The sequence below is a fragment of the Trichechus manatus genome, unplaced genomic scaffold (genome assembly GCF_000243295.1).
Source record: "Trichechus manatus latirostris isolate Lorelei unplaced genomic scaffold, TriManLat1.0 scaffold00071, whole genome shotgun sequence".
Classification (NCBI taxonomy): domain Eukaryota; kingdom Metazoa; phylum Chordata; class Mammalia; order Sirenia; family Trichechidae; genus Trichechus; species Trichechus manatus.
In genome coordinates, this window is record NW_004444007.1 from 3,616,122 (window position 1) to 3,625,796 (window position 9,675).

At 38.4% G+C, this 9,675-nt stretch overlaps 1 protein-coding gene across 1 annotated transcript in view; it reads left to right on the forward strand.

The window, feature by feature from the left end:
• Positions 1-14: 14 nt before the first annotated feature.
• Positions 15-9,675, forward strand: part of NFKB1 (nuclear factor kappa B subunit 1) — a 137,882-nt gene continuing 128,221 nt past the window's right edge. The window contains exon 1 of the mRNA XM_023734735.1: positions 15-185. The gene's annotated coding sequence lies outside the window, so the exon portion shown is untranslated. The remainder of the gene's footprint in view (positions 186-9,675) is intronic.

Below are 9,675 nucleotides of genomic sequence, written 5' to 3' on the forward strand. Positions count from 1 at the left end.
GCGCTGCGGCATGGCGCGGCGCTGACTGGCCCGGCCCGGCGATACCGCGCGCCCTCCCGCTGCGACCCGCCCTGCACCCGGACGGCTTCCAGCTCCGGCCTCTTCCTCCCCGAGCCCCCAGGCCCGCGCCGCCCCGGAGGGGGAGCCCACAGGCACCGTGAGGCCAGCGCAGACTCGCGACCAGGGTAAGCCAAACTCGGGCCAATGGGGGCCACGCTGGGGACGTGTGGCCCGACTCCCGCCACCAACCCACCTCGCACCGTCTACAGTCCTGCTCCCACTTCCTCATTGCTGCGCTAACCGCTGGACTATACCGTAGGAAGAGGTTGACAGTAGTTGCGAGGCACATGGGATTGGCGAGAGAGGGGAAAAGGCACATTCGGATTTCGCAGGGGCCGATCGGCCGAAGGGCCGCGGCCGGGCCGTCCTTTCCCTTCCCTTCCCTGGACTCCAGGCAGGAACGGGAACCTTAGAGGAACTCTTTGCAAACTTTTTTTTAATCCCCACCCCCACCTCTGTTTGGGTGGTGGAGAGAGGGTTGAGATGCGCTGTGGCGCGGAGAAGACAGGGGAAGGTGGTTGGTGCAGTGCTGAACCAGATTTCACCTAAGGGCCGTTCCATAAAATGAAAGCAGAAGTGCTTGTCAGTCCTCTGGGCTTGGAAAACCCTTTTTAACTCCTCAGAATTGTATAGGAGAGCCTTTTCCTTCCTTCTCCTACTTCTTAAAGAAGCCCCGTTTCACATACCCTGCACACACCCCAATCGGGATATAGTATATTCACCTACCGTAGTTAGTTTTCAGAAATGAGGGCCTGACATTTGAGAGAGAAAACCAACTACCTACTTAGAGCACTTTTTAGGCCTTCAGATTTTGCACAAAACTTGGACGGTGGCATGTGCAGACCTCCAAAACAAAAATGTTACAAACAAAGCCTATCCCAAATGCACGTTTTCTTAGGGTCTTTAAAATAGACCCAGATGGGGATGTTCCCTGTGATTCATTGGCCTAACCTGAAATTTAGATGGGACTTAGTGCTACATGATTTGATTATCAAGGTTTCAGACTTTGTTAAGTAGGATTTTTCATTATTGTAGCTTATGAAATAACCATATTTAACTTAATGATTTTCTTATAAAGCTCATAAACTGAAAAATGATTATGGATTACTAAAACATTTAATGCCTTTGGCATAAAAATGTTCTTCCACCAACTGGTCACCTTTGATAAACACTAAAGCTTGGGATCAAGATGTTCAGTGATTATTTTTCTATCAAAATTCTTCAACTGAATGTTCTTGAGTGGTTTACATTATTAATGTTTGTTAAAACTTTAACAGGAAAACTTGATTAAAACAAAGCCCTTAGCTGAAGAATATTGCTTTCCTGATTTTACTATTGTGCTTTCTAGAGATGAATCCTTTTACCATCTAATGCACTGTAGAAATTGTGTAAGTAATTTAAAGCCAAGTTTGTTTGTTTTTTTGAGCTTATGAAATTGGGAAGACAGGAAATAAGAAATTTGTTTCCTGTAGCATTTTACATTTATCATGTAATCGAGTTACTAAAATGAAAAGAGCATATATGATAAGGGAAATGGGCAATCTCCTGAAATGATTCGTCCATATTGATATACCTGCAACTCCTAATGCCATTCAGAGCTTGTTCAGATAAAATGTCTTCCTGGGCCAAAGCCTTCTGGACAGACTGAAATGCAAAGGAAGACTCATTTTATGTAGATTTAATGCTGCTGAGATGAAAATACTGCTTCTTGTGAGTAGTAAACCACTTCTAACATGTTTGAAAGACTTTTTAAAGAAAGCAGTATAATCCTATTAGGAGTTGGTGGTGATTTGAAAATCTGTTATCTTTGCTTTGAAATTTCAATTTTATTGGTATTTTCTGCAGTTTGCACTCACTTGGCCTGAGTAAATGCCCCTGTTTTTCAAACCCAGTTAGTAAATACTAGAGTATACATACAAAAATAGTCATTCCCCTTTGTAAGCACTAGTTTGATCTTTGTACTTCCTTTTTACCTCTTGAACAAGATCATCTGTGATGACTGAATTGCAGTTGCAGGAAGCTCAATTAGTCTGAAATGAGGCAGGATTTTAGAATCAGTAATCATATTTCTCTTGTCATTGTTCCTTTGAACAAATTGAAGCTAGTTTGAGAAATTAATATTTATATAGAGCTTTGTATATTATTATTAACTGGTTTCAAACTTCCAGATAATTGATGAAGTATGTTACTACTTAGACTTTCAGGGATTACTCACTGTGGTAGATAGGAGGTCCAGATAAGGAACTGGCGGCTACATGGATCTTGGAGTATCATTCAATCAGCAAGGCCTTACGTTTTACCTAATTTATGAGAGGTGTTCTCCTGTTCAGAAGAGGTGAAAGTTCTGGCTTCTGGGGGGAAGTGGTTACTTACAACCTTCAATTAGTTTGAACTTGGGAGAAATAAGAACAGTAGTTGGCATTTTAAAACAGTAAGTTAAAAATTATTTCTAAGTTCTCTTATGGATTTTTGATAAAGCAGTATAAAAGGATATCTTTTTCTTCTTGAGAACTTGTTAGGAGTAAATGTGCTGCCTGAGCACTGGAGATGGCCCAGTAGGAAGTGTACTTAGAACTGCTGAGTAGTTTAACCAACAGAGTAAATATTCAAGTTATGCTCTCCTGGTCTGCAGATTTAGCAGAAAAGGAACCCCATTGACAGGAATGGATGTACACAAATCAATGTCTCACAGAGTTTCTTGTTAATTTGTCTTACCTTTTATAGGAAGGTGTCTTTTTTTTTTTTTTGGTTGGTTGATTGGTTTTCTGTTTATAATATGAATCATATAAGTTGTGATTATTAGAAGACGAGAAGGAAAAGTAGAATTTTAGTAGTGGAGGCAACTGTGAGATACTTTGCTCCTGTTCCTGTGTTTACATCTAATCAGACTTCTCTCAGTTACATGACAACTGCTTCTTGGTGACCAGTAAACCACACTGGAGCAATTTACCCTGTTTGCTGGGAATTATTTCTCATTCACATTCTTGCACTTCCCATAAATACTGAACTCAAAGTGTTCGTGGTTAAACGTAAGCAGGTAAGTCCCCAGGAACAGATAGCGTTTTGAATTGACTCTCTTACTACTTAGGAGACCTTGAGGGTTTTAAAGAACTAGAAGCACAGATCTTGAGGGGTTCAGCCTCAGGGAGCAAAGTATGGATGGCTTGGCATAGTCCCGCAAATCAGTCAGGCTCCTAGACCGTTTTTTATCAAAAATATTGATATTTGAAACTAGATAGTTTGGTCCAGTTAATAGTTACAGTAACATAACTGAACCTCTTTGTAGCATTTCATTGATGAGTAGCCAGTGTCTCACTGTTAGATGAGAAAAAGTGTTAACATTCTTTTCATGATGATGAAATTGCTTCATACCTTTGGTTTCTGCTGTATTAGAGGGTGTTCCTGGGTGCAAATTAATATAATGTCTTTCAGACTTTCAGGTGAGGTTAGTAGACCTGGCCTTGAAGATCAGCCAATAGTTTAGGGAAAAAAAGACAAATAAAATCTCATTGCTTCACAAATAATTTAAAGCCTAATTTGAACACTTTCACACAAGATAAAAGCAATGTAAAGTATGATTTGTTACAGATTATAGAATGCTCAAGAGTGTAGGTTATGGCTGAAAATATTTAATTTAGACTTAACTAGAAAAAATACCATTGTGTTTTAAAATGTTTAAAAGAAATCCATCAATCATTATTCTCTCCTTACATTTTCTGTAATAAGTAACAGATATAATTTTCAATAGTACAAGTTTTATCTGCTTTAATTTATTGCCTGTTTTTGAAATTAGAATAATGGTTATTGCTGTTGTTGGGTACCATCAGGTCATTTCCAACTCATAGTGACCGTACGTGACAGTGGAGAACTGCTCCATAGGGTTTTCTAGGCTGTAATCTTTATGGGAGCTGACCACCATGTCTTTCTCCTGTGAAGCCTCTGAGTAGGTTCCAGCTGTCAACCTTTAGGTTAGCAGCCAAGTGCTTAACCGTTGCACCACCAGGGCTCTTGATTATTGGTGGTTTAATTCTCCATTATAAATCGGCTTGTTACTTTTCATTTACATTTTACCATCAGGCCAAAAATCTGGCAACCAGCTTTTATTCTGACCCGTGCTTTCAACAGATATTAATAGACTTGATTTCTCTGAACCATGAAAAACGGTTCCTTACTGATGGAGCTTTAAGAAAGGATGTAAAGATTCTATATGACTTACTCTTTAATACAGCCTACGTTACAAAAAAGAGCTATCTGAAGAGAATCAAAATCCTATAGTTCCAGTTAAAAAGAAATCATACCTAATGCATACTGACAAAGGATTTTTGAGGTTTAGCATTGGGCTTGTTGATACATAGTAAGCAATAACTATTTGTTGAATGAATGATTTTAAGTTTTTTGTTTTTAAATGGGTAGTCTTTTTCTATGGTGACTAAAAATTAAACTATTTTGCCTTGCCTTCTGGAAACGAACAAGCCAAAAACACAGTTCTTGCTTCCTAGGTATTATATTATTATCTAAAGTGCACTTGCTGTTTACTAATTTATATTAAAGTACCTAGCACCTTCTAGAAGGGAAACATTTCATTCCCAAAGAGGAGTTTAAGAACTGAAGAAAAAAAAATTGCCTTCTAGTTCCAAAGTGTTAAGAGGCACTTGTCAAGCACGGTAATAAAGTAATTGAAATGATAAAAGGTGCTTGTACAAGTAAGAAAATGTAACTTCTTGACTACATTAGAATTTCTCTGAGGCTCCATTGAAATTCACCAACCAAAAAATAATAAAATATATTGTCCAGAATTAAATACTTCTCACCCATAAATCTGTGACTGTTAGAAGTTACTGGATGGGAAACCTCAGGCTGTTAGCAGGGTTTACTGTACTTTCAACATTTATACGCTTATGATTTTGCAAAATCATGAAACCTGAGGCATAATCATAGCAGGGTTTGTTGCTTATTTCTCAGTTGTAGCATATTCTGAAAAGTGACCTTGAAACTCTGAATCTAATAGCTTATTCTATGTGAACAAAGTTTATGAAAATGAAATTATACCACCCAGGCTGGAAAAGAGGGAAATGCCAACACTTCCTCCCCTAGTGTCATCATGCCCCCAGGAACTTAACCTAGGACAGTCTTTTGAGAAGTCAGAACCTTTTTATTGAAAGCTGCTGACTTCTTCAGCCCTACCTGCTTTGCTGCCCACTTTACTCTGTTTCTGATCCTGACCTTTCTTCCCATCACTCACAAACTGACAGTTGTTTAACAAATTAATTGCAAAAATATACATGTATAATATTTTGTTATTAACAAACTGAGGAAGAATTTAAATGTTTACTTATATAACAAGCCATTGTAAAGCTATCACTGTTGAAAAGTATTCCAAAGGTGAATAGCAGCAGTGTTTGTTAAAGTAATAAAATAACCCAAGCACTCTACCTGTGGCTTCCCTGTGTCTTCTCACCAAAAAGAAACCAAACCCACTGCCATCGAGTCAATTCTGACTCATGGTGACCCTATAGGACAGAGTGGAATGCCCCATAGGGTTTCCAAAGCTGTAATCTTTACAGAAGCAGTCTGCCACATCTTTCTCCTGTGGAGAAGCTGGCGGGTTCAAACCACCGACCTTTTGCTTAGCAGCCTAGCACTTTAACCGCTGTGCCGCCAGGGTGCCTCATCTTCTCAGCAGAGAACTATAAGTCTTGTTGCATTTCATTACATGATCAGCTCAGTTTGCCGCTTCTGGGCATGAAGAGAACCATAAACAAAACACACAGAGCTATAATTTATAACATAGGCCTTTACTGTACTGGGAGCCCTGTACTGGGTGGTGCAGTGGTTAAGAGCTTGGCTGCTAACCAGAAGGTTAGCAGTTCAAATCTACCAGCTGCTCCTTGGAAATCCTATGGGGCAGTTCTACTCTGTCCTATAGGGTTGTTATGACTTGGAATCGGCTTGCTGTCAATGGGTTTTTTGTCTTTTTTTTTTTTTTTTACTGCACTAGTCAAAAATGTATGAACAAGCCATACATTTCATACTGGCGAATAAAGCTGTTGGATTTTTTTTCTCTGATTTGAACCTTTTCTGATAGATGAGGCTCACAAGTGTTTCTGGGTGGAGCCCTGCTGGCTCAGTCCTTAAGAGCTCGGCTGCTAACCAAAAGATGGGCAGTCTGAGTCCACCAGCCGCTTCTTCGAAACCCTGTGGGGCAGTTCTGCTCTGTCGTATAGGGTCACTATGAGTCAGAATCAACTCGATGGCAACGGGTTTGTTTTTTTTCTTCTTTTTTTAGTGTTTTTAGGAGAGATTTACTTTTGCTAGCTTGAACTAAAGAAAGTCCAAGGCCTGCATAAAATTAAGCACACCTCTCTAAAAAAGAGTTAATTAACATTTAAAAAAATAATTTGATAGCTATAATGAATTTTATTTGTCAGAATAGCAGTTTTTATTTTGCTTACCACCATGTACCATGTGATTTGGACTTAACATATTATACCGAGTATTATATTTCAATGTCAAGGCTTACCCATCCCTCATTTTTATCTCCAGAAATCAATTCTAACATATATCAAGCATGCAAAGAAGAAAAATTAAAGGTGTTGACAGGCTCCCAAATCAGTCTACCTATTTATTGCTTCTGTGTCCAAGCTTGCAATTCATTTAAAGTTTATGAAAATAAATTACTTAATTGTCTTAGAAAGTCTGCCTTCCAAGACAAGAATTTTAGGAATGAAGAGAGTGACTGTTTTTGGATGTTTTATTACAAATTCCTGACTAGAGATTTGTGGTTTATTAATATTTGAAGAACCTGTTTGTCTGCCAGTTATTAACTTAGATATAGATTTATTCTGGAGGGTTTCGTCATGTATTGGTGTTTGACCATTAAGACTTTATTTTTAACTTCACCGTCTTTTTTTTTTTTAAATGGGGGAGTGGTATGGTATGAGGTCAAAGGAGAGTAATCACTTTCCATTTACAGCACGTAGTATAATGCTACACATGTATAGTAATATGAGCACTTTTATAAATTATAAAATGAAAGACTGTAAGGAAGAATGTTGTTCATTTAGAGGAACTTTGAAGTAGAAAGAAAGGAACATGAAGAAGGTTAAGAATAAAAACCAAACTTAACATTTTTCAGTTCTGTTGGGTATTCAGGAGTATACTTAGGGAAAATACAAAACCATTGATTTACATAGTTAAAACTGAGAACTGATTTAAAAAAGAAAAAAGCTAGGAAGTAGAAAAGATTGTTTTTTAAAAATTCACTCACACTGCTTATTTCATACCAACCAGGAAGCCTAGGAAAATACTTTTTGAAGGCGATGGATTAAAATGAGCAAAAGAAATATGTCTAGTCCCATACTGTATTCATTGAATCCATTCATTTATTATGCTGCTAATATATTTGTTGTTGTGTGCTGTCAAGTCAGTTCTGACTCATAAAGACCATATAGGACAGCGTGGAACTGCCACATAGAGCTTCCTAGGTTGAAATCTTTATGGGAGCAAATCATCAGGTTTTTTCTCTTACCCAGTGGCTGGTGGGTTCGAACCACCGATCTTTCAGTTAGCAGCCAAGTAATGGTTGTGCCACTAGGGCTCCTTGCTAATACGTAATAAGGTATATAAATTCAGTATTATGTCTTTTTTTTTTTTTTTTTAACCTAAGACTCTTGAAAGATTTGGTTGAAACAAAGGAACAAAAGATAATGAAAGCATAGATGAACCCTTAGGAGGAGAGCCCTGTATAAAATTAAGACTTATTAACTTTGTTCTTGGCTTGGAGTATGGATATAAAGAAAAATAATCTGGAAAGGTGAATCAGAATTCCAGGGAAAAGGGTAAATCTTATTTCTCCTAGATGAGAAGAGGAAGATCATAACGAAAGGGGTAAGAGAAAGGTTGCCCTTGGATAGAACATTTTTGCAGGTGTTTCACTGAGGATTATCTTCTTTTTGATTAATTGAAAACAATGGACGTTTTCCCCACATTCTCAAAACATTTTAAAAGGCGGTTGTGATTAAGCAAACATAATACACCTGGGAAATTAAAATCAAAAGCATAGTATCTGACAACAATTAAATATATTTCCTTGCTCTCATGCCATGTGATAACATTAATTTGGTAAACTGTCTTGTTGGTTTCTTTCCATATTTTTACCCAATTTTCCATCCTAATGATTTAACCAAATTTATAAGCACACTTTAAAATGTTTTAATATTTCCTGACAATTTTAGAACATTACATAATCAGTCATTTATCCAGAAGTTACAGCTTTTTTATGATGGGCAGGGAAGCATCCTATTTCTCTTAAGAGTCTAGTTTTTAATAGCCAAATCAGAGTTAGTCCAAGCTGTTTAGAGAGGTAGTTCAATCTTGTGTTGAAATAGATGATTTAGGGGGCAGTTGTGCTATATTTTCTAAATATCTGTTAAACTGCAGGAGTCCAGGAAACAATAATTTTATTGCTGAAGCATATTAAGTATCTTCATATAGATTTCCCCATCAGTTAAGTGGTCGACTGCTAACCATAAGATTGACGGTTCAAACCCACTCAGAGACACTTGGAAGAAAGGCCTATTGATCTGCTTCCAAAAAGGTCACAGCCTTGAAAGCCCTATAGAGCAGTTCTACTCTGCACACATGGGGTCTCCATGAGTAGCTTATCAACTCAACGGCAACTAGTTATAGGTTATGTCAATATCAAATTTATCATCGTCATCCACCCTTGCCCCCTGCCAAAATTGCTACTCCCAGCACATTAGAGAATACAGTTATTAGCCTACTGTGGTCCATTCAGTGTTTCCCATGCAGAAAATCTAGGAGGCCTTCCTTCATGTTTACTTATTCTTCTCCAGTCAGTCATTAAGTTCTATCAGTTTAGCCTCCTGCTTATCTCTGGAATCCATCCCTTCTTCATTCAATTTCAGGCTTTCATTATTCCTATCTCCTGATGTATAATTGTCTCCTGCTTCCATGCCATCCTTTATGCTAGCATTTCTAAAGTGCTGTTCAGCTTTCTAAAGTGCAAGTCTGGTCGTGTCACTTTCTTTACATTTCTAAGGTGAATCTCAGTTGTCTTCACAAGCTGATTCTTGCACACCTCACCTCCATCCTTGCCCCTCACCGATCCCCTATTTCTCCAGTCACTCGTATCAACTTTCAGTTGCTTATCCTCAGTGTTTTCTCACTGTGAATGCCTTTGCATATGCACTCCCTGGGTAAGGTGTACCCTTCATTCCTAGCCATTGTGCTAACTACTCAGTTCAGGCCTCCCTCCAGCATCATCATTTCTCATCCTCTTCTTTCCATTCTTCCTGACCACCCCATAAAGAGTTCTGTTGACTTCTTAGGCCTTCTAGACAAGGGTTTTGTCTTATTTATTTTTTGCTTGCACAGTACCAGGTAAGTTTGCTGAATGAATAAGTAAAAAACTAGACAAAATATCAGGAGATTGTGCTATTATTTAAGCTGTGTATATATATATTTGCCCTGGTGGCAAAGTGATTAAGAGCTGAGGCTGCTAACCAAAAGGTCAGCAGTTCGAATCCACCAGCTGCTCCTTGGAAACCCTATGGGGCAGTTCTACTCTGTCCTATAGGGTCTCCATGAGTAGGA